Source organism: Syzygium oleosum, unplaced genomic scaffold, assembly GCF_021117445.2.
Source record: "Syzygium oleosum isolate NSW1041296 unplaced genomic scaffold, Sole_v2.1 Sole_v2.04, whole genome shotgun sequence".
NCBI lineage: Eukaryota > Viridiplantae > Streptophyta > Magnoliopsida > Myrtales > Myrtaceae > Syzygium > Syzygium oleosum.
This window is the reverse complement of record NW_026607488.1, coordinates 11,067,423-11,093,565: the sequence shown is the minus strand read 5'-3', so window position 1 is coordinate 11,093,565 and position 26,143 is coordinate 11,067,423. Positions and strand designations below refer to the sequence as shown.

At 43.2% G+C, this 26,143-nt stretch overlaps 1 protein-coding gene and 1 pseudogene across 1 annotated transcript in view; both read right to left on the bottom strand.

Moving 5' to 3' along the window:
- The window catches only part of LOC115661441 (protein DETOXIFICATION 16-like), a 42,870-nt gene that overhangs the window by 7,866 nt on the left and 8,861 nt on the right, over positions 1 to 26,143 (bottom strand). The gene's annotated exons all lie outside the window — the stretch shown is intronic.
- Positions 1,225 to 7,282, bottom strand: LOC115664153 (protein DETOXIFICATION 16-like; annotated as a pseudogene).

Genomic DNA, 26,143 nt, shown 5'->3' with positions numbered 1-26,143 from the left:
TTGGTTACAAATGAATAAATTTTCTGGTAGAGCACTGGCCGAACAGAGTATTCACTTCGCTTCAAAAGAGCCATTTCTTCTTTGGTTAATGGTGAACTTGGCGAACATGAGCTCTTTTTATAGCCTTTAGTTACCTCTTTTCCTAGATGATGATGCCGTCAGTTGCATATGCGCGTACATCTAATCTCTTCGCAGTATATGTCATCTTTTTTAATGGCTGAAACCGATCGATTTACTTGCTAAACCAGGAGATAACCTAACTATAGTGGTTATAATTAAATGCCAATTTCTCTCATGTAGATACTAAGTTTTAGATATCCTACAAATGTTTTTCCAATTCATTTAGCACATATTCAGTCTCCCCCCTTTTGCACGAAATTGCAATATAGCTCTTCCGGTCAATTTTCGCCGAAAATCGTTGATATGGCGGTATGCTACGTAGGTCGGCCGACAATAACTAGACTGCCACATCAGCGATTTCCAGTAAAAATTAATCGGAATGACTATATTGAAATTTTACGCAAAGATTTAGAACTAAATTGACATTCGTACAACATGTTTATGACTAATTGAGTATTCATAGGATACTTTCTTCCGTTGGCGATACCATTACTGATAAATAAACTTGCCAATATACATATAACAACCCCTTCAAATTTAGGGAGATCCTACCCTTCCGTGATTGAAGCACTCAATTACTTCGCTCAACTATTGGATCGAGCCTATTACATCATACTCAATCATTTCATCCGTTAACGGTGTCATAGAGATTCCTTTCAAAAATAGCTCCGACAGCAACAGCTCTTTGCGAATTGGGATGCCAACTTTGTGTATCGTTCGATCTGACATCAATGCAAGACACCTTCCTAAAACTTAGAATTGACCGGATTTTACTCCATGTATTGATGAAGAATGTCAAAAAAAATATATGACAGATTCTTCTCCTCAGGCCTGGTTAGAATGTCATGTAATCTTAGGAAAAAGAAAATCAAAGAATGTCATGAAAAAACATGTAAAACAAGTGGATGAGATATGGAAGAACTATGAGCCAATTTAATGAAAGCTCCTCGAGCAGTGCCTGAAATGAATGTAATGTACAGATTCATAACCCAGTCGGGGTCCATGTACAAGGATTTTGTTTCAGACAAAGGAAATAAAGAAGCTTGTTATTGTAAGATTTGGGAGATTTGATTAGTTCCCATAGTCCATTGCTAATTATCCGGATCAGTAGTAACGATCAGACCCAGGTGCGCTATTCAACTGCGAGAGTGAGAAGAGTTTCTGCATACCGCAGTGAACGGACTGAACACCGTTGCAGCAGTGGCAACACCAATTAGCACCAGCATATATCTGACATATTTCACGACTTCTTTGCTATAGAGGTAGCCCCATGCTCTTCGACCAGAGATCATGAGAGGACCTGCGGTCAAGCCTTCGGTAGTGATCATGATTAACGCGACACAATTAGCCAAATGGACAGCTCGTGGTCTCCCGGCACCCAGTTCATTTGGAACTCTTGTGCTAGGACAAAAACTGATATAAAGAGCGTGAGACAAATAATGTCATTGCATGATATCTACTGAAATAATGAAGATTAGTGCCTTAGCCTTACCTTGTTGAGGCACTGAGACCCAAAGGCATCATGTAAACCAAGCAACCGGTGTATAGGCTGAGACAAACACAAAAAAATATTAGGATGAATTCAATTGGGAAAATTGATAATTGGTGCTAAGTGTCGAGTCTCTAACTTGTCTGCTTCCTGTCAACATATGAAATTGTGAAGTGCAGATGTACCAGATTGAGAGGACCGAAGTTTCAAGTTTCGGATTAGGAAGAAGTCCTGACAATAGGACCATCATCTCAAAAGACCAACTCTTGAAGCTGTTGCAGGCAATGATACAACCAGAAACGTCATTTTTAATTGGTTCGTCTTATAGAGAAATCGTGAGAACAAAAGAAGATTATCCAAGATGCAGCAAGAGTAGTGGTTACTGTTTAGAGCCAATTAATAAGAGAATCAATTGCCTTCTATTCTAAAAGAATGTCATGAGCATAAACTGGATTAACAATTATAATATGTCAGTTTTGGTGTGAAAGCTATTATTTTTATTTAACCATTGTATGTATATTCCGCTAATGAATCGGAAGAATGATATCACTATAATCAATTCTGTTGAACTCCCTTGGCGTCCTTTGTTAAGCAAAAGTAAACTAGGAGAAGCATAAAGCTTGAGAAGTACCAGAGCATGACAGCAGAAGGAATTGCTAACCTCAGAAATCCGGGAATCCCATGAAAGGCCTTCTTAAAGAAACAGGTCCAAGTTCTTTTACAAGACGGTGAAATTCTGACATATATTGCCACTAACAGCACATTTATCCAGAATGAGATAGCATTCACCAAAGCAGCACCTTTGTTTCCGTGTCCAGACTTGAACACCAGAAACCAACATACGAAAATGTGCAGCAATGTAGTACTTGCTGAACTGATGATCATCGGGATGACATTGTTCTGCGTCTGCAGGAACCTGACATGGCATTGAAGGAGTGCACATGCAAAAATGCTAGGGATCATGAAGCGAGCATATTTCCCTGCCTCCGCCGATATTTCCGGATCTTGCTTGAAGAGAAGGATTTGGCCCGCATTGGCCGATATGATCACTAACGGAATGCTAGCTAATAGGAGAACAATTATAGCCGTCTGCATGTGGATACCGAGCTTGCAGTACTGCTTAACTCCATAGGACTGACCGCAAAATATATCCAAGACACTCGCCATTCCTATCTGTTAGAATGATGAAGTACTACATAAGCACTTATTCACAATCATCTATGAAATCATGTTTGGATCAATTCATACATGTTGAAAAATGAAATTCCAGAAGTTGGTAGATATATCCTAGAAAGCCACTTCATGGCATGCTCGAAGCAGTCAGATGGCCTGAATTGCCATAGTTAACTAAACATGTATCCAACTGTGCAAGCTCAGAAAAAGAAAATGGAATCAATTGCAATATCAGACTTGGGGGAGGGGAACTATCTGTGTCTCTTGTCTCAAACAATCACATTGAAATGCACATAATAAATTTCCTATTTCATGATGAACACCAACATTTACATCTAGCTAGAGGGAAAAGAATCACACAGCAACTAAGCTTATCAAGAGATGACATGTTTAGCAGATTAATCTTTGTCAAACTGTGAGAATCTTGAAGCAGCTAAGGCTACTAGCAATGCATTGTTATACTGTTTCCTAACAGCTTTTGGGGAATAAAAAAAATGATATTCTTTCACTTGGAAACTATAGCCAAATTATATCGAGACCTTGGATATGGCAAGACTTGGTATGATCCTACTTTCAACGCTAAAATTCTTTGATTTCTTGCCGTGTCTTACTGCTCCCAGAAATGCAGTCAGTGAAAGGAATGGCTTATCCACCCGGTTTAATTAAATACAAGATGAAGTATTGTATCTGACAAACGAGCCAAAGCTAGTCACAGAAGCAAGGGAAGTGGCCATGGAAGCACCCGAGAGTGCCAGATGACCTCCAAATATCATTGAGATCACTTGCAAACAATGTATCATTAGGTTCATTAATACCAAAGATGACTTGCTGTTATTTGTCAAAACCACTAAGCATTGACACTTGTTGCTCGTGGACAGGTTAAAGCTTGAATCATCAGAAGTCGTCGGTTTCTTCTCTAAAAACACTTCTATGGGCATAAAAAAGTTCTGGATGGATGAACTCCACGTGAAAAAGAAAGATCCAAATGCACTGCACCTTGGTAATCCCTTGTTCAAGCAAGGAAAGGGAAAGACAAACTACCAATTCCTTGAATAGAAGGTTGATAACAAACTTAACCCTTGGAAAAGGAGGGCACTGTTCTTGGCTGGTAGAGCAACGAACATTCGATCTGTTGTTCAATGCATACCTGTAACACCCCGGGTCTACACTGTATAATATTATCCGCTTTGGGTCCATTGACTCTTATGGCTTTAAAATGTGTTACACAGGATAGGCCACCCAGGCCTTATAAGCACGCCCAAGGCTCCCTCCATAGGCGATGTGGGACAAGAGACGTACCCCACTTCTCTGCGCACGTCCGGGGTAGTGGTGCGGATGCACCGCCATCCCTTCTCCCCGCGCTCCGCTGCTTGGCTTGGGCCGTCACACTCTCCACCCCTTACGGGCACAGCGCCCTCGCTGTGGGCCCACACGCGGTCAGGAGTCAGCTCTGATACCACCTATAATGACCTGGGTCCTACTCACAAGATATTATTCGCTTTGGATACTATGTCCTCACGGTTTTGTTCCTCTGAGGGCAGCCCATATTACCCTCAGAAAAAAGACTCTTGCAAGTTAAGGCTTCCCACGCCTTTATAAGTTGTTCAGGACTCTCCCTCTCAAGTGATGTGGGAAAGGAGAGACGTGCCCCCTTCGCCATCCTAGAAGCATGCCAGGACTCCCCCCCCTTTGAGCATAGGGTCCTCGCTGTGGCCCCACACACGGTCGGGAGTCGGCTCTGATACCACCTTTAACGACCTGGGTCTACATTGTGTAATATTATCCGCTTTGGTCCACTGACCCTCACGACTTTAAAACGCGTTACACAGGATAGGCCACCCAGGCCTTATAAGCAAGCCCAAGGCTCCCTCCCTATGCAATGTGGGACAAGAGAGGTACCCCACTTCCCTGCGCACATCCGGGGTAGTGGTGCGGACGCACCGCCATCTCTCCTCCCCGCGCTCCGCCGCTTGGCTTGGGTCGTCACAATACCGATATATGCTATGCAATCTAATCGGCTACCAAAAAGCACGTGTGACAAACTCGACTCATCTACCAGAAAATTCTAGAGGGGTATTCCGCTAGAGTAAAACAGATACCAGACACCTAAATGCTGGGAATCTCTATATATAAGCAAGAGAAGTGGTGGAATGGGATTTCGACAATTCAAGGATTCTAACAATGCTTTGCTTCTTAAGCTCAGTTGGGGATGATCCACCATAGAGACAAATTATGGGTTCGTGTCTTTGAAGGGAAATACTTAAGGCCAAATTTTGGAACCATGAGGTTAAGGCATCGGCATGTTCATTGTGGAAGGCAATTATGCATATCAGAGAAATACTTAAGCTGAGCACTTTGTATCGATAGGGGATGGAAAGTTAATTGAGAAATCACCCTTGGCTCCATAACGTGTCAAATCATATGCCTTCTTTTATTGATATTGATCCTCTTCTAAAGAAAAGAAAGACAGAGAGCTTTTTCATCCTAGGACAAAAACTTGGGATATAAATAGTCTAGCTCAGATATTTTTCCCAATCTCAATCCAAGCTATTCTTTAAATTCATTGTTCCGAACTCCACTTGGGTTGACAAACTGATTTGGCAGCCAATTAATGATGGAAAATTCACAGTTAAATCTGTCTTTAAGCTTATCAAGTCACGTACATGGCAACAACTCGGAGAATTGGAACGAACTCCGGAAAGATAGAGTCCATGAGCAGCTTAAATGTGTGTAGGACATCAGCTAATGTCTTACCTTGTCGAGCTAAACTGGTTCGATCGTTTCATATTTCAGACCTTTCTTGCCCATTGTGTGGGTACTCGGAGGAAAATTCAGTCCATTTGTTTACAACATTCCCCTTAGCCCAGATTTTGTAAAGATGGAGTTAATGGGGTATCATATTGTCTGCTTGGAATTTCAGGGCACCGAAGGAGATGGTGCACTATTTTCTTCATCCAGGACAAATACCATAGAGAATGGGATTGGACTGCAAACTATTCACACTTTATGCAGCAATTTTTTGTACTAGAACGTGGCGTCATAGGAATTCGACCTTACAAGATCAGATTCTTCCAAATTCTTCCCAGGCGGTTAAGCTAATCATACAAGATTTTATGGAATTTTCGAACATGCACAGAAAAGGGAATTGAGTCATGATAAGCGACGAAGCTAGTCATTGTAAGGAAAGGATAGAGTCCTAGCTTCCCTCGTCAGATCAAGAGCTTAAGTTTAATGTAGATGGTGCTTGAAAGAATAATAAAGGGACCATTGGTATTATTGCACAATCAATTAGAGGCTTAGTTGGACAGGCATGGACAAATGCGAAAGATGGTATTCGCTGGTCGAAGTGGAAGGGGAAAATTGTCTAAGAAGTCCCAGAACTATTATTCAGTCCTAAACCTTTCAATTAGGCCGATTTAGTCCTAAATCTTTTGACAATTTGCTAATTTAATCCTATTGGCCAATTTTGACAGGAAAATGGTTGATGTAGATGCTGGTTGGCCTACATGGTATTGCCGGTGTCACGCCCTGAACCCTAACGAGCTCGTGACATCCGCCACTGGTCGATTTATGCGACATCCCAGGGTTATCGCCGACCTCAATTATAATCATCAGAGATTTAAATTCACAGCGGAAACCATAATTCAACCCGGACAATAAAATGTACTGGGAAAAGTCAGGGAGAATACACATATTTTCATTATCAAACTTATAAACTATTTACAATTTACAACCACCGCAAACACTTACACACCGCACTTAAAACCATTAGATATACAACAAGATCGATGACCTGGCATTCTGACCTCAAAAATGGTACCCTGCAAAAACCTACTCCGAACCCATATACTAATCCCTGCGCCCCTTGCTCGGCATCCATTCTGAGTCTGACTCCTCGTCATTCGAATCCAAACTCCCTTGAATGGTTTGTTCCTCTGAGGACTCTAACTCTGCCTCAATTTCAATCGGGTGATTGATGTCACCTGATTCAGCTGGAACTCCGTTCTGATACTCCTCAGCTAGAAAATCAAAGAAATTGTACTCAGGCACGAAATTGGGATCCATATACTGTTCAAACGGGAGTATATATTCCGGGTCTCCTATAGGCTCTTCCGACTCCTCAGACTCGTCAGGTTCGACCTCGGGTTCTACTTCGGGCTCCGCTTCCTCTGGTTCTTCCTCGGGGATCGGTTCTAAATCTATGTCCATCGGTTCCGCTTTAGCTTGCGATGCTTCGGGCTCGGGTTCATGCTCAGCCTCCGAAGATCCTTGTGCGGCGGGTGCTGGATGCATCCCAGATTGCGCTAAGCTAACCTCTGTACTGGTCAACTCTCCATCAATCGGGAGTATGGTAGTCGGGTCCCAATCCCCAACTAGATCAAACAGAACATCAAAACCTCTAACAGGCCCGAACTCATCCCCTGCCTGATCCCGGAAGAACCAAGCAGTATAAACATGGGATTCCCATAATGGTAGTCCTACCTCTACAAAAACGGCCATGGTATGCTTAATCCAGGTCATACCATCACCCATAGGAAATTCTGCAACTTCATTCTCGGTGTGCACTGGTACCCCAAAACGTTCTGGTGGCGGTGGCGGTGGGTTCATGCCTCATATCGGGGTTCTGAAAATTATTGGTTAAATAACCGTGAGACTACATCTCAGTAAGTACACCCCTAAACCCCACCTAGGCTATCACGTACCTCCAGATAATCACGCATTCACGCATATAATCAGCACCACACAGGCACATAACATGCAATCACCAGCAGGTTCAAATCACATTTCGCACATTCATTCAGGTCTAATCACATCTTTTCCACAACTCTCGCGCAGTGACCCGCGTTATAATACACGCCTCGGGTCCACTACGACCAACTTGTCACAACACTCCAGGGCCCGCATTAACGTACACTTCAGGCCATGTTTCTTGCCCGCGTTGAAGTACACGCCTCAGGCTCAACATCTACCACCTACTGCGCAACCCGCGTTGAAGTACACGCCTCAGGCTGGCAGTCTTCCGGTAGTACCGGGCATCGTCCCGCATAAATGTACACGCCTCAGGACGGCACAACTTCCACGAACTCATGTCATACCACATCCATTTTTTTTATTTATGCACATGCTTAACAAGCATTTACCACACTCAACTGGCCAATCACACGTGGCCCGTGCACGCATCGATCCACACACAGTACATGCTCACTCAGCATTTGACATGGCCACTTTTAATAATTAATCAATCTGGCCCAAGCGTGCACCCGACAGGCATATATCAACCATTCAATTACACAACCACGCACTCAAATTCATCACCACAATTAAATCACAGTTCAAACACACATAAACGCACAATTTGCCATTTTTCTCCAACCAATTGGCGTCAAATCAATTCTGGCCATTCACGACACTTTCTCACAATTAATTGCCGATTCTAAAAATCCAATTTGCGTCCCGATCGGCACATCACAGCCCACTAAACCATCACTCACAGCCCATTGTTGTCCTCAAATATTCCACCAAAAATTTCCGAATTCAATCCTACGGCCCGCCACATAATTCCACTCCTAAATCATGAAAATTTGCACATAATTTAAACCCGATTTCACCCAAAAATCACCCGTCGATACCCGAAATCCTAAATTGGGTTTAGAGCGAGACTTACCCGACTCTAGACTCACGCGGCTAGAGTGAAAGCGGCAGCAAAACCAAGATCTAACGGCGGCTTGCAGCGGCGATCGGGAGGAACGGCGGGCGACGACGGTTTGGGCGGCGGCCGGAGGGGCTCACGGCTAAGAGAGGGAAAGAGAGACGGACGGCGTGGGGCTGGCGGTGGTACGGCGGCGAGGACGGCACGGCACGGCGGCGGTCCGGCGGGCGTACGGACAGCGGCGATCGGCGAAGGGAGGGTCGGCCAAAGGGGAGCTCACGGTGGGAGGGGATTTTCGGTGGGGAGAGAGAGAGAAGAGAGAGAAAGGGGTTTAAACTTAAATAGTGGATTTTTTACCCAAATTGTCTAATTACCAAAATACCCCTCTCTAATCTTTTCATCCGACGGTCCAGATTCGATCTTATCTTGAAACCGACGGCCCAGATCGAATCTTACCAAAAATATCCAAGGGCAATCTTGTAATTTCTCAAAAAGTCCAAGGGAAAAATTGTCTTTTCCAAATTTGAGGGTAAAATGACTAAAATGCCCTTTGCCCATAAAACTAACCCTTTATTAACTCCCAAGGGTAAAATGGTCACTTTCTCCGTTTCTCGCCGAAATCGAACTTTTCTGAAAAATCCGAAGAAATCCAGAGTTGTACGTTCCAATTACAATGTCGTCCAAAGGCCCTGCCGTGACTTTCCAAATTTTCTGATGCTCGGTTTGGTCTCTAATCCATATTCAAATTATATATATAACGTAACTCGAGCGTTTCTCAGACTAACGGGTGGCTTTTAGGAAGTTCGCCTGTACGACCCATGACTGATACTAAATCGAGTCACGTGCAATTTATTCAAACCGTAACGACTTCGGTTGTCATTAAAATCGTGAGGATCAATTACTAGATCCGAGGGGTACGATCGTTCGGTATAGGTTTAGGATAATTCGTCAAGTCATTTCGTGATCCGGCGGAATCACCCGCGATCCATTACTATGACAGTGGTGAACTGATCCCTAGCTATCCTTAGATCGGCCAACAGTGGCTCAAAATATCACCTCGACGATTTCATGGTCGAAAATCAATTCACGATCGAATTTTTTTTTCTTTAGTCGTACGAATTTAAATCCCTAATTAGCCTTTCTCTAATGGTTAGTATCCCAGAAATGATCAATTCTGGGCGAGAACTAACTACGAGTACATTAATAAAATAATTCATTTCATAAATCCCAAATGAGCGAAATTTCGAAATGTCACAGCCGGGGCTGACATGGATGATTTTTCGAATTTTTAAAAAGATTTTCTGAGTTTTTCTTTTTGTTTCCTTTCCTTTTTTTTTTCTTTTTCTTTTCGCCAGTGGCCGGTCTTGGGCAATGGCCAACGAGGGCTGGCCTTGACTAAGCGAGGGTCATTGATTATTGCTTGAGAACGGCCATTGGTGAAAAGAAAAGAGAAAAGAAAGAAAAAATAGAAAGGGGAAAAAGGAAATAAAAGAAAATTCCGAAAAATTTTTAAAAAATATTTCAAAATTCATTTATGTTAGCGCCAATCATGCCACATGGGCTAGTTAGTGTCCACATCAGTGATTTTCGGCCAAAATTGGCCGAAAGGACTAAATTGACAAATCATCAAAATATTTGTAATTAAATTAGTACAATTGAAAGGTTTAAGATTGAATAGCCATCGTATAATAGATTTAGGACTTTTTGGACAATTATCCCAAGTGGAAGCTGCAGCCCTTCTCCTTTCCTGCAAATTTGCTCAGTCCCTCGATAACCACAACGCGGTTTGTGAAAATAATTGCAAGGTTTTAATTGATGCCATTCAACAAAAGAATATTTGCCATTAGAGTATTCATCCAACCACTGGGGTTTGCCCCGGTGGTCACCCTTCTTACTTGGGAAGGGGAAGGTGGGAAGTTCCCCATCTTCTCAGGAGGGATTAGGGATGTGGACGTGTAGTTTCAAATATGGGTTTTGACTCTTACATCCTGCAAGAGATATGGTAAAAGTCTGAGAGTGAGTTGAGAGTCAGAGTAGGATAACAAAAAAAAAAGTATTCATCCTTTCTTCTCAGACACTTGCTCCCTACTTTGCAGCAACCTAAGATTGAGTTTGTCATGGACCCATCACAGACCTCAAAATAGCGCTACTCACGAGCTTGCAAAATATATACTTCATCAGTTAGGAACTATTTCTTCTTTTCATTTTAATAATTTCTCATCTATAGTGCTAGTAGAGTCTTCTTTGCTTTACTATCTTCATGTGGGTACGGAGTCTTCTTCATAATATTTTCGGTAAAAGTACACCACAAGTGTCATAACTTGTGTACGGCGATCACTTTGGTGCCAAGTCGGAGGAAAATAGATCACTTTAGTGACTCCGGCCAAAATTCCATCCAAAAAGCTGACCTGGCATTTATATTTAAAAAAAATGGTCTGACTTGTACACGTGGAAATTATGTGGCTTTTTTTCGAATTTTTTAATTTTTAGAAAAAAAATAATAATTAAAATAATTTTAAAAAAAAAGTTGTAGCAGCGACGAGGGTGCCCTCGCCGCTGCTGCCGCCAAGCCACCACCGCCGGGAAAGGCCAGCGTCGGTGGGCGCAGTGGTTGGCGAGGGCCGGATCCAGCGAGGCGAGACCTTGCCGTCGCAACCCGAGCGACGGCGAGGTCTCGCCTCGCCCAGCAGCGAGGCGAGACCTCGCCGTCGCCTGGTCGCGACGGCGAGGCACGGCCTCGCCTTCGCTAGGCGAGCGAGACCTCGCCGTCGCGACCCGAGCGACGGCGAGGTCTCGCCTCTCCGATCCGGCCCTCGCCGGGCCTCGGCCGAGGGCGGCGACCCTCGCCGACCCACTGCGCCCACCACCGCCGGCCCTTCCAGGCGGTGGTGGCTTGGCGGCAGCAGCGGCGAGGGCTCCCTCGCCGCTGCTGCAGCGGTTTTTTTTTTTTTTAAATATAATATAATATAATTTTTTTTTTAAAAAAGTACACGTCAGCGGGCTAAACGGCGTCGTTTTTGGTTTTTAATGCTGACTGGACCTCTCCGGCGAGCCGTGGACCTCTCCGGCGAGCCGTGTCAGCGCCACATCGGATTTCCGGCGAGCCACGTCAGCATTGGCACTAAAATGATCGTTTTTCAAAAAAGTTGACACCAAAGTGATCCGAAAAAAAGTTATGGCACCAAAGTGATCGCCGTACACAAGTTATGGCACTTGTGGTGTACTTTTGCCTAATATTTTCATTACTTCGTTGGAATTGGAAGGGTTCCTTTAGAAACAAGAAAAAACCAATAAAAGGCCCCGCCAATAGCAGTTGCCGCCTCGTTTCCAAGAAAATATCTTCTTTTTTATAAGATCAACGACCGCATTTGTCCGTGGCGGCCAAGCCATCGAATTTCCACATGTTTGGTCAAGTGGAACTCCGCAGATTTTTCCATAAGAACATGAGAGTACAAAGAGTTGTGAGTCAGATTTCTTGAGCACCAAGTATTTTAATGGTTTTTTATTCTACTAGTCAGAACTTTTGCTGCAGTAACTGCTAATAAAGTGAAACAAGACAACCAGAAGATCCCCCCACATGAGGAAAATCTTGTCTCTTTTCGACTAGTTTGATTGGAAGGTACACACTGCATCTGGTTTTGCTTGAATTATGAAAAATCATTCTTTGTCAAGTGAAAAGTAAGAAAATATAATATATTCCATGGTTAATGGCAATGGGATACTGATGTGTAGCTTAAAAATTCACCGGATTAAATTAATGTTGAATTAAAGTTTAGTGACTTATCGTTTGAAAATTAAGCCAAGTTATTTAATCATCAAATATAATTTCGGCACATCCTCACTTGCATGCAATTTAGTTGATGATTCTGTTGCTTTGCATGTGTAAAATCGAAATCATTTTCCGTGCTCGTAAATTCATGAAAGTGTTGGTAACATTTAAAAATTTTGAAATTTCTTTCTTCTAAAATGAATTTTGGCCTGCAGCTTCACCTCTAAACATATGAAGTTCTTCCATAATCAAGATGATCACAATCATAAACAAACTAGATTATTTCAAGACTCTAAGTTGAAATCAACTGAACAATTAGAGATTCAACTCTCTTAGAGTTGAAAGTTCTTTATGAATTATGACCCTCATCTTCACTTCCAAAACTAGTGAAATTCTTCTATAATGAAAATGAACCCGATGATAAACAAATTAGCTAAAAGTTTAAATTTTGCAATATCACTCATGTGAAGAATTTGGAGCTTTAGTTTTCTTGCATTTTAAAGTTCTTTTCAGAACATTGGAATCTCTGATTGGTAAGTTACTATGTTATTATTGTACATTATTTCTGATTCATATAACAAGTACGCTGACATCAACAGCAATTCTTGTTATGTGAACCAATGGCCAAGCGATCCTCATGGAACGATTTGAAAAACGTAACATCTCTTGATGGAATCAGTATCAGTTTATATGATGGATGGATCATCGAGAATTCTGTCTTAAGCGTAGGGTTTCGATGCTTGTTGTAACTTCTCGAGATTCAATTGTGACTTGTGAGAGAAAGCAATTAAGCGTGATCTCCTAATCTCGGCATGTATAGCGGACCTTTGACTGGACTCTGGAGGTGGTCTTGGACAAGGGAAGTAGTCTAATGCCAGAGAGAGAGAGAGAGAGAGAGAGAGAGAGAGAGAGAGAGAGAGAGAGAGAGAGAGAGAGAGAGAGAGAGAGAGAGAGAGAGAGAGAGAGAGAGAGAGAGAGAGAGAGAGAGAATGCAAACCGTATCGTTGTCTTGATACTTCTTGGAGACTTATTTATGTCAGACTTCAGTTAAATAGGTCAGAGAAGAACAGCTCCACTTTAAGATGTGTCGCGACCGACCTCTGACTTTTTGAACATAAAAGAGGGGTCGCCTGGTACGCGCTAAGTCTAGGTCTAAAACTTAACTCGGACTCTCCCAAGCTCATACCATATCGCGACTTAGGGTTTAAGTTTTTAACCTGCAAGTGATTTTTATCAAGGAGTCGCCACTAATCGGTTTGTCGTAATTCGATTAGAAACCTAAGTAAGGTGATGGGAGAATCACCCTACTCCTACGAACCAGAGATTAAATGAGTTCGAGGACTTGGTTACACTAGTTAAATAACTAGTGCCCTTTCGGTACCTTTTCACCCTATTCATTTTTGAAAATATTTATCAGGCAATTTAGATTGATTTTAAGACCTTTCTCCTAACATGTGAGGTAATCAAGCGAGTGCATAATCATAAACGTTTAGTAGTTAAGATAGATATGCAGCTTAGGGTTCTAAACCTAACTAAGGTGACAACATTCAAAACATAACAATTTATGTAATTATATTCTAATTAAAAACAACATGCATAATAATAATACAACAACAATTTAAAACATTCACATATATCACAAAATTTAGAAAAAAATATTAGACAATACTATATCTAAATTATATCATAATTTTAAAAAAATGAAAAAATCGAAATTTTTTTATAAAAAAATATTTTTTAATAAAATAATAAATATAATATTCAAACCGGGTCGGGTCGGCAGATCTGGGTCGGTCAGAACCGACCTGGGTCAACAGATCTGACCCAAGGCCTTGACCTGGGTCGAGTCGGTTGATTCGGGTCGGTCAGAACCGACCCGGGTCAACGGATTTGACCCAAGGTACTGACTCAGGTCAGGTCGGTTGATCCAGGTCGGGTTGATTCCTGTGTGGACAGGCATGCGGGGATGTCGGCGGAGACAAAATTGGCCTCTCGCCGACCGGTGCAGGCCTAAATCCGGCTTCTGGGGACCGCCACCGGGCCTCGTCATCCACTTAGATCGCCGTCCGACCACTCACTCACCGACCGGCGACCAAAATAAATTCAGCCTCAGTGAGGCATTTCGTCGAACACCTGGCGTGCACAACCAAAAAGGGGAACTTTCGACCTGTTTCGGGGGCCCGCCGTCCTCCGGCGACCTATCTTTACCTTTGATGATGACATACGGGCTGCAGGGAATGACAGTATGGGCCAGGATTCGCACGAAATGGCCATCGCGAGTCCCAGCCAAACCACACACAAAAACAAGGCAGAACAAGGGTAGTAAGGAGCCGGGGAGGCTCACCGGTCGGCGGCGCGTCTGGGGGGTCTTCGGCTTATCTTGGGGCGACGATGAGGCTACTGGCTCCCTTCTTGCGACCTGTGAGCCCTCGGTATACTCCCTCTCTCTCTCTCTCTCTCTCTCTCTCTCTCTCTCTCTCTCTCTCTCTCTCTCTCTCTCAAACCCTCTCTCTTCTTCTCTTTCTCTCTTTCTCTGTTTTTTTGTTCGAAGGGGACCGTCCCGTCTCTCTCTCCGGCTTATAAAGCCAATGCCGTGCCACTCTCGCTGCTCTCATATTCTCCATTAATGTCCTGCACCGGCCTAGGCCTGCTCAAGACTTTTGTGGCCATTTAGGCCGGTGTAGGGGGCTGTCCTGGTGCCAAAGAAGAAGAGAGGAAGAAGAGGGAGAGGAGGCCGGGACTGGCCATCAATGCCAGTCCCGTTGGCGTGCTTCCCTATCCATATTCTATTAGAATGGACAGGAAGCAGCCGCTCCATTGTCTGTTGTTTGGACGGTGGAAAACAGGGGAAAGCAGAGGAGAGAAGGAGAAGGGCCGTGCAGGGGGGAGAGAGGAAGAAGAGGGAACTGGGTCGGGCCAGCTCGTGCGGAGGAAAAGAAGAAAGAGTAGGGCGGGCTGGACCCGTGCGGGGGAAAAAAAGAAAGGGCCGGGTTGACCCGGCCATGACCCGGCCCAATCCATTTTTTGTATTATTATTTTTTTAAAAAAATTTGTTTAAAAACTCTAATTAGTGCAATTACCATTATCATGCACAATGTCTAGACACAATGCAATTGGATGAAAATATTTTTTGTTTCAGGAACTAAAATTTAATTCCTAATTTTTGCATAATTAATTTAATTTGGCAATTAAAAATAGGTGTCAATAGCTACCCCTCTTTAAAGGTGAGCTCGCAGAGGTTGAGCTCGCAGAGATTGCGTTCAAAGATAAAATGACACATAAATTTGGCTCGTGCATGTTCAATGAATGCTATTTTTTGCGGGACCATGGGTCTCATTTTTTATGATGCGATAATATGATGCATGCTAAAGCAAATAAAAACATACCTGGGGCTACTTACCTTGCTAAAGGGTAGAGTAATTTCAGATAGTTGATATTGTGTGTCGAGGATCCAAACCTATCTTCGGTCGCCTCGACTGGATTTTATTTGTCTAGGACCCGAACCTATTTTCGGTCGCCTTGATAGGATTTCATTTGTCTAGGACCTGAACCTATCTTCGGTCGCCTTGACGGGGTTTTGTTTTATCAAAGTACCTTTACCTTGTTAGAGGTACCTGAAAAGGATTGATGTGAACAGAAGGGGGCAATCCTATGTTCGGTGATTGCTTAACAGAGCACCTGCCTCCTGCTTGAGGTACTTGAAAAGACTTGACCGATAAACGTATGGTCTGGTCCAAAGCGTCTAATGGCTTGGTGAACAAAGGGAATTGACCCAAATGTTTGATTTTGCCTGCTCAATACTCGAACCTTTCTTCGGGCGCACAATAGGGCGATTAAAGTGCCTATTTAGTATCTGAACTTTTCTTCGGACGCATCACAGAGCGATAAAAGTGCCTGCTTAGTACCTGAATCTTTTTATTCAGGTGCACCGCAAGGTGATTGAAGGTGCCTGTTTAGTATCCGAACTTTTATTTGGACACGCCACAGGGTGATTGAAATGCCTATTTAATATTCGAACTTTTCTTTGGACGTACCACAGGGTGATTGAAGTACCTGCTTAGTACCTAAATCTTTTTGTTCGGGTGCACCGCAGGGCGATTGAAAGTGCTTGTTTAATATTTGAACTTTATACGGATGCACCACAGGGCGATTGAAATGCCTATTTAGTATCCGAACTTTTCTTCGGACGCACCACATGGCGATTGAAGTGCCTACTTAGTACCTAAATCTTTTTGTTCAGGTGCACCGCAGGGCGATTGAAAGTGCTTGTTTAGTATCCGAACTTTTATTCTAACGCACCACAGGGCGATTGAAATGCCTGTTTAGTATCCGAACTTTTCTTCGGACGCACCACAGGGTGATTGAAATGCCTGCTTAGTACCTGAATCTTTTTGTTCGGGTGCACCGCAGGGCGATTGAAGTGCCTACTAAGTACCTGAATCTTTTTGTTCGGATTCACCGCAGGGCGATTGAAGTGCCTGCTTAGTCCCCGAAACTATTCTTCGAGAGCACCACAGGGCAATGAGTACATGTTGGTTCCTTGTCAGTAGGTCTTGAAAAGGACTCCAGTATGCAAAAGCGTACCGTGTCAGCTCCACTTAGGAGAATATTCGAGAGTTTTTGGGACATTTTTGGAGACAATCCAGACGTCTGGTGCTCTTTGAGTCTTTAAGGATATTTTATCTGTTAGAGATGATTAGAGCAAATATGCATGCATTCATCAAGGATATAGACAAGTTAGGCTATTCCAAAATGCGCATTTCAAAGCTCACTGGAGCTATAGATAACTCAGTTAAAGCTCATGCATGATGGTTTTTCCATGTTTGCATCACCAAATATCCACTAGGGGTAGTTATCAATTAAGACAACTTTCGCTCGTGGGGTGGATTTCTCAAGATGTTGAATAAGGGACCTTCAGTTAGAAAGGACTTTTCACTCACTCTCATTGAAAGGGGTTGTTTTGTCCCAACCATTAATGTAGGAATATTGAAAACACTCATTTGACCATCGCCACATCAACAAGGGTTTGAGTTTTCTCGCAAGCGGTACGATCTTACCAATCTAAGAGGTCTTTGCCAAGATCATAATGCAAGCCTGATCAATGGCTTAACAAAGGAGACTGTCCGAGTCAAGGCCATGAAAGAAAATACTCCGTAATCATATCCGAGTTTACAAGTCAAGAACCCTGCAAAATGAGATAGGAGTAGTCTTGCTCGCACTTCCTCGAGTGATGTTTATAAACATTTGAAATCCCATGTTAATTCAAGTGCCCTAGTAAGAAGAGACTTCATGAGGGACGTAACATAGGCTTGGTTCATAGGTTGAGAAACGAAAGGATCATTAGGCTAAAAAATATGTGTAAGGGTAAGAGTTGGTGATCATCTTGGTATTGTCACCAATCTTCTTCTCCACCGTTAGGATCGTCTTGGAAAACTCTCTGGGGTAGTGTCACGCTTTGGCTTCTTGGACTTATGTTCGACAGTTGCAAATTCACTTGGGGATACAAATTCCTTTACAGTCGAAATTCACTTGTTGATCGCTTTTCGTCTATGGCATTGGCCTTGCTTTTACCAGACACGCTGCTTTTTTATGCCCTTAGTTCTCAGCATTTTTTTTTTATTTCAATTATGGGCGTTGGCCTTGCTTTTACTAGGTGCATTGCTTTTTTATGCCCTTAATTTTCATTAATTCATTTTTTTGCTGTTGTTTTGACGTTGTCAGGAACTAACCTAGATATGTTTGAACAAAACAATGTTATTAGGCTCTTGGGGTCTTCAACTTCAGTTGGCACTTTGGACTATGATGTTTGAACTGTGATGATCTTCGCCTTGCCCCAGCATGGGGATAATCACCAACTGGGTTTGTACAAAATGAAATCGCCAACTCAATTAGGCTAGCAAGGGATATAAGTATGTGGGATAAAAGAAGAATTGCTCTTCATCACCCTAAGGCACTTAAATCATTGTGAGAGTTCCTCTGCAATAATAACACTCAAAGATTGATGTAAGTGAGAGCAAGAAAATTTCTATTTTTTTTGACCTTACGATGCCAACTTACTTCCAGTTGCCTCAGCGTGGGGTGATTCTTGACAGGGGTAATTTGAAAGGAATCTCCAAGTGTATGGGCTCAAAATGGCTAAGTAAAGGATCAGTGGTAATGTAAGGGGCAGAGAAATGAACTGCCTTTCATCATTTTGGCTACCGTACCTTATGCGAGAAGTCTCTTTTACCTTGCAAACATAGAATCTTTTCACTCGTCTCGCCAGGGATCAGTACATGGGGATGTGAATGGACTAAGGATCGCCTTTCGTCATCCCGATATATCTCGTTCAGCATACCCGAGCAGTTCGACACCATTTGTCGAATTGTCAAAATTTTCACATGAAATTGGTGAATTAAACAGGTAAAATTACTATGCAAAATTCCTTTTCAAAAGACATGCGATGCACTTGGGGGAGGATTAAGCGTACATTTGCTTTAAATGTTTTCTCTTTCTTTGTTTTTTTCTACTCTCATGAAAAGAGTTTAGAAAAAGAGATACTTAGATGTGCTGCAGTGGCGAGGCAAACCTACAAGGTAATAAGAAAGATCGTGTTAATGAACGGTTCTTTAAGAGATAGGAATTGAGAATGATACAATATTACCCTTTGTGACTCCTTTCATTTGAGATTAAGCTAATGACTTCTTGAGCTTTTCTCGGATGTCGATAATTCCTGTTGTCAATAACATGAGCTTATGTTAGGAATAAAATGATCGAGGGTAAATTGAGAACGATACCAAACTACCCCTCGTGTCTCCCTTTTGTCTTCAAAGCTAGTAGAGTCTTTTCTCATCTCATGGTTGGTCTAGGAGCTCGAATGAAATCCTCTATAATTAAGAGTGCTCCCAAATAAGTGGTCCTATCCTCGACGCATGCTATGTAAATGCGGTCCCAACACGTTGAGGAGCTTCTCAGAAATCCTCTGATTCCTGACTACACAGGGCATGTGTAATTGCTTGCATGGGAATCTTCACAGCAAAGCTAATTTCTTCTTTAAATGTCTTTGACAGATATGGGCGTGACTACTGTCGAGGCTCGCATAGTTGTCACGATCAACATCGATGCCATTTTGTCATATGCAAAGTCCTTTCTAGTTAAACTTATCATTAGGGGTATCCTCATCAATAACTTTTCTGTCAATTCCCTTGTTATCAATAGGAATATAGAAGTTATTTCAAAGGTAGTACTTCTTCACAGCATCAGAGTTGACCGGGTTAGAGAATTGACGTCTATCCATCTCAGTCAGAATCAAAGCCTCTCCCGGGAGTGCTTTTTTCACGACATAGGGACCTTTGTAGTTTGGAACGAACTTACCTCCAAGCTCGAGGGGTAATGGTAGTACCTTCCCTAGGACAAGATCGCCTCCTTCAAAGTGTCTTGGGCGTACCTTTCGATTGAATGACCTGGCTACCCTCTGTTGATAGCATTGACTATGACAAAGAGCCTTCAGCCGCTTTTCGTCGATCATATTCAACTGCTCTAGTCTTTACTGCTTCTACTCTGCATCAGCCAGTTTTACTTGGGACAATACCCGCAGTGAGGGGATTTCTACCTCAACAGGCAGGACCGCTTTCATACCATACACCAAGGAAAAAGGGGTTGCCCCGGTAGATGTCCAAATTGATGTTCGATATGCCATTAATGCAAAAGGCAATCTTTCATGCCAATTTCGGTAGTTCTCGGCAGTTTTAGCTAAGATCTTCTTGATGTTTTTGTTGGCTGCCTCAACGGCTCCGTTCATTTTGGGACGGTAAGGAGATGAATTCAGATGACGGATTTTGAATTTACTGAATAAATCATCAATAAACTTGTTATTTAGATTCATCCCATTATTTGTAATAATGGCTTCAGGGACACCGTAACGGGCGATTATATCTCATTTGGTGAATTTTGCTACGTTTCTAGCAGTGACGCTAGTATATGATGTGGCTTCGATCCACTTGAAAAAATAATCAATCGCGATCATGATGAAGCGATGTCCATTTGATGTCTTCATATTGATTGGGCCGATAACATCGATGCCCCACATTGAAAACGACCATGACTCAGACAACTGATGTAATTCAATTGGAGGGGCAATTATCTTGTCTCCGTGAATTTGACAACGGTGACAATTTTGAACATGTCGAATGCAATCGATTTTTAGGGGAAGCCAACAAAAACCTAATCTTGTTATTTTCCTAGCCAACATGTATTCATTCATGTGTGGACCGCATACTCCTTCATGCAATTCTTGCATAATTTGCGTTGCTTCAGTCGCGTCCACGCATCTCAGCAAAATAGAATCATAGGACCTATTGTACAAGTTCTCACCACTGACAAAGAACTTCGTCACCATCGTCATTATATACCTTCTGTCTGTAGGGGTAATTCCTTCAGGGAACTACTGCTCTTTGATGTAGTTCATGATATCGTAATACCATGGTTTACCATCGGGTTCCTCGGTCACGACCATGCAATGGGCCGGTCTGGTCAGGACTTCAATCTTTAGAGGTTCTATTTCCAAACCATTAGTGACCTGCAACATGGATGATAGCGTAGCCAGTGCATCGGCGAATTGGTTATGAGATCTAGATAGGTAGTTAAACGAGATCTCATTGAATTTTGTCATCAATTCTTCTAAATAGTCATGATAGGGTACTAGCTTAGCATCCCTAGTCTTCCATTCACCCACAGTCTGGACGATGATTAAGGTAAAATCACCAAACATTTGTAATTTGGTTATTTTCATATTAATTACCGCTTGTAGATCGAGAATACACGCTTTATACTCGGCTATATTGTTGGTGCAAGGAAACACCAATTTCGCGGCTAGAGGATAATGCTGCCCATATGGGGATATCAAGACTGCCTCGGTGCCAGAGCCAGACATGTTTACTACTCCATCAAAGAACATGGTCCACGTATGCTCTTCAGCTGATAAAATGCGATCATCTAGGAGATCATCTTCATGTGTCTCCCTAGGCATTCAACTAGCATATCATCGATAACTCAACCTTTCACTGATTTCTGCGGTGATGTTTGGATGTCGAATTCCGAAATTAGAATCTTCCATTTGGCTAATTTTCCCATCAATGTTGGCCGGTTAAGCAAATACCGGATGTGATCGTTTTCAGTTACGAAAAACGTCTGGTGGTATTGCCGGAGCCTATGCAACACCCACACCAATGCAACACACGTCTTTTTTTATTTGAAATAATTCTGTTCCAAAATGGTGAATTTCTTACTCAAATAATAGATGTCATGTTCTTTTCCTTCGCAGGGGTTGCTCTGGGCCAACAGTGCTCCTAACGATTCACTGTGGGTCGTGAGATAGAGAGTTAGAGGATATCCTAGGACTGACGGAACTAGTACCGGGGGATTCATCAAATACTGTTTTAGTTTTTCAAACGCTTCCCGACAGTCCTCATCCCAACTGATCTGAGCGTCTTTCCTGATAAGTTTGAAGAAAGGTTGTGCAGTTTCAGAGAGTTGAGAGATGAACCGTGCGATGTAGTTTAACCTCCCAACAGGCTTCTGACCTCCCTCACTGTGGATGGGGGCTGCAGTTCACATATTGCTTTGACTTTTGAGGAGTCGACCTCAATCCCTTTGCTACTCACGATGAATCCGAGTAACTTACCAGAGGTTGCCCCGAACACGCACTTTGCAGGGTTCAGGCATAATTTGAACTCACGTAGCCTGCTAAATAGCTTCTTCAGGGCTTCAACATGGTCTTCTCCGCGTTTGGTCTTGGCAATCCTGTCATCGACATAGACTTCAATTTCTTTGTGCATCATGTCATGGAAAAGAGTGACCATAGCACATTGATACGTTGCCCCGGCATTCTTCAAACCAAAAGGCATAACCTTGTAATGAAAGGTCTCCCATGGAGTGATGAACGCCATCTTCTTCTTGTCTTCATCGTTCATCCTTATTTGATTGTATCTGGAGAACCCATCTATGAAGGAAAATAATTCGAATCCAGCAGTGCTATCCACAAGGATATCTATGTGGGGGAGCGAAAAGTCGTCCTTTGGACTGGCCTTATTCAAGTCGCGATAATCAACACAAACTCGAATTTAACCATCTTTCTTCTTCACCGGCATGATGTTTGCTACCCAATCAGGGTATTGCGAAACCTCGATGAACCCTACTTTCAAGAGCTTCATCACTTCTTCTTCGATTTTTTTTCGACAGCTCGGGTTTGGTCTTTCATAACCTTTGCTTCTTAGGAGGCATATCGGGATTGGTAGGCAAACTGTGCTCGACAATCCAAGGGTCTAGACCTGGCATATCAGAATAAGACCATGTGAAGACGTCTTAATAATCTTTGAGGAGAGCGATCAGACATGTAGCTTTCTCTTCGGGAAGGTTGGCCCCGATCTTTACTTCTTTTGGATCTTCAGTACCACCCAAATTGATGGCAACAGTGTCTTTGGTTGTAAGGGGCTTGATTTGTTCATATTGCTCCCAATTTCTTTGGATTTTAGTGGGGTCATCACTTGAATCGTCAGAATCGCGGCTGTCGGCATCTACGGCATATGGCTAGACCGTACTAACTCCCTCGCAAGTCACGAGATTATGCCTGGAACACAGGGTAGATTGATTAGAAAAACAAATGTGGTTATGAGCATATAGATTTTTTCATTGTTCTTTCTCTTAAAACATTTTTGGAAGAAATGGTGAAATGCCTTTGATTTTTTTGGTGAAAAGCTTAGAAACAAGGAAGCATGAGGTAGCCTGGGCCTCAAAATACTTTCCTTTGCGTGGCTGGATATCATCAACGAGCTGGTTTGGGATACTACCTCATGCCTTCAAAACATTATTTATTTACAACACATGGATTTACAACCTCAGGAGATGGAGAGTTCAAAAAGACATTTTTTCCAGCAGAAATGACGACAAAAATAAAATACAAGGATAGCCCATTTTCCAGGGATTCATGCAAAAAGGTGAGAGGAATTCTACTCAAGCGGGCTTACGCCCATTCCCTCTACCAGTCTTTCGTTTATCGCGCCGACAAATTTTTTTTCGAAAGTATCGTTCTAGGAGTCCAGCTCATCGTCTTCTCTCTTCACTGCTGTCAGCCAATCCACACCAGCTCATCCATCTGCAATGCTATTTTGCTGTTCCTCATAAAAGTTTGAGGGCATCTGGTAGTCGACGTAATAATCAAACCTACCACTGGGCTCGCCCAAGGTATCCATGATCGTCTTCCCCTTTTGTACCCTATCAGAGAGTTCAGGGATAGCGGTACGAATGCTAGGTATCATTAGGAGGTCATTCCTGCCATGACACAGCCATGGGGCACGAAAAGTGAATGTCCCAGCGTCTAGTAGGTCTTGCATTCTATTTTTCAGGGCATCACAATCGTCCAGCGAGTGCCCAATTTCTCTTGAGTGATAGTCACAAGACAGGGTGGGATCATAATTGATGAAATACTCGGGAGTACCATGTCTTGGCTTCCTTGTGATTGGCCTATTTTGCAAAAGGACAGGGAATATCACGTTCATGGATTTGAGGAGCGGTGAGTATTATCGTACGTCGCCCTGCCCTTGTAAGAGTCAGATATCCTGCCATGTCATGTCGAGAAAGACTCTCGATGGTGGGCTCTCTTCGGGATCATTCACCTAGGTCACCTCTTCTTGATTGGGAAGCGGCAGCGATATGTTAGGGATTTAGGCAGTGATATCCATCAAGGATATGAGCAAATTTCGCAGTTCGTCTATCTGATGGTGCAGACCTGCAAACTAATCAATTGGGTATCTACTCGTCTCTAGGGTCGAGTCTTTGTGAATGGCACCTACAAAGATATCGTCAAATAGGGTAATCACGCCATCTAGGGCGTCCTCCTGCCCACCTTCTTTCATAATTACTAGCTCCTCTAGGTTTTCACGTCGATCGATGGCAACATTTACAGGAAGCGTCGAGGAGCTCGGGCGACTTGAGCATTCAGCAAGATGTTTGAACCTATCGTTTGATTGTCCTGAGAAGTTGAGACAAATTTCTTCATCTTGCAATAATCTGGCAGGCGGTGAGAAAGTTTCTCGAATATGGGGAACCCCGCAAGTTAGCTTGGCCCATTCTGTGCCCCTTCTTGACTTGTGGGTTTCTTCCGTAATATCCTCGACCAAAGGTACAGTGATTCCTGGCGGCCTGGATAGGCTCTTGGATGCCCTGGCCTCCTCTGCCGAGTCCTCACCTAGGGTAAAGCCATTTCCTACCATGATTGTGGCTTTTGACATATCGGTGACAGGAGAAGAAGTTCCTCGATATCCGTGCATGGTTGACACGAGCTCGATAGACTAATAACTTGATTTCACCTTGCTATTTGGCTCGACATACGGGATGGTAGTTTCCTAATAGATTCGGTGGTCTTCTTCACTGAGGACTGTGACTAGTTTCCCTTTGACTATAAACTTCACGCTTTGGTGAAGGCTTGAAGGCACAGCTCCAGCGGAGTGAATCCAAGGACGACCCAACAGAAAGCTAAATACAGTAGGGATGTCCATTACCTGGAACAGGATGCTGAATACGATTGGGCTAATATGGACATCAAGGTCGATCTCACCGACGGTGTCTTTCTACATCTCGTCAAATGCTCAGATGGATGTTTTGGAGGCACGGAGCTTAGACGGGTCTATATTGATACGGCGCAAGGTTGTCAACAGGCAAATAATCAAAGTAGACCCATTGTCGATCAGGACTTAAGCCACATGGGAGTTCCTACATTTAACAGAGATGTAGAGACCCTTGGTATGCCCTTTACCCTCAATAGGAAATTCATCGTCCGAGAACGCTATTTGGTCCTTCAATAGGATGGAACTTACAAATTCGTCTAACTTGTCATGCTCAATCTTTTCAGGGACGTTTACTTCACTGAGCATTTTCATAAGAGATTTCTAATCCTTCGCGGATGTTTGAAGTAATTCTAGCAATGAAATCTGGGCAGGCAACTTGCGTAGTTGATCCACCACGTTATATTCACTGGCTTTGATAATGGCCAGGAATTCTTTGGCTTCTTCGTCGGTGATAGGCTTTGAAGGCTGCGCATCAGCTTGGGCATACGTTCGTCCTGACCTCATAACTAGGTCAACGTCCATTTTGTAGGACTATGGGACTGCCTTGTCATTTTCGTACTGATAAGGCTGAGGTATCTCGATCACTATGTGCTCCTCGGTTAGGGGTACTTCAATCGTCAGTTCCTCCTCCTCGTCTGGGTTGTTAGTCAAAGGCTCGTTCACAAGTGTGGGGATGGATTCACTTGTTACGGCATTCAATGCTGAGAGTTCTTCATCCCAGTCAATGATAACCTAGGAGATGGTGGCCACTATGCTGGTATGGTCGGCATACACAATCAAACCTGCTTGCGCCATCTTAGCAACTCTTTCCTTCATCAAGGCCAGGGATAGTACCTCATATGCGGGATAGTATTCTATTTTCACCATACCGCTATAAACGTTAGTGGTGTATACCCTTACATTCTCGATTCGACCAGCGTCGAAACTGAATATGGCATTAATTTTGTTCTCATGCTCTGGTAGCGGGTTATTCTGGACATTTGGCTTGGACGTTTGAAACGAGAAGGCCTTGGTGTCCAGCAAGTTTGTACTCAGTGCTTGAGGGTATAACAGTCATCCGTCGAATGTCCTATCTCGCCCATGTGATAGTCGCATTTTTTAGATGGATCGTAGCTCGAGAAGCTCTCTGAGTTGGGCCGTTTAGGCTCAGTGGAGAGCAAATTTTTTTTACGAAGTATGGCCATGACCTGAGAAAAGGATCCTGGTGGTGGAGTGAACTGCCTTTTCTTATATCGCTTTAGGGGCTGGCGGGTTATGGCCGGTTGCTATTCACATCTCAGCTGAACTGTCGGGGGAGGACGAATGGTTGGGTGTATGCAATGTTCCCGTCTATCAGGGGT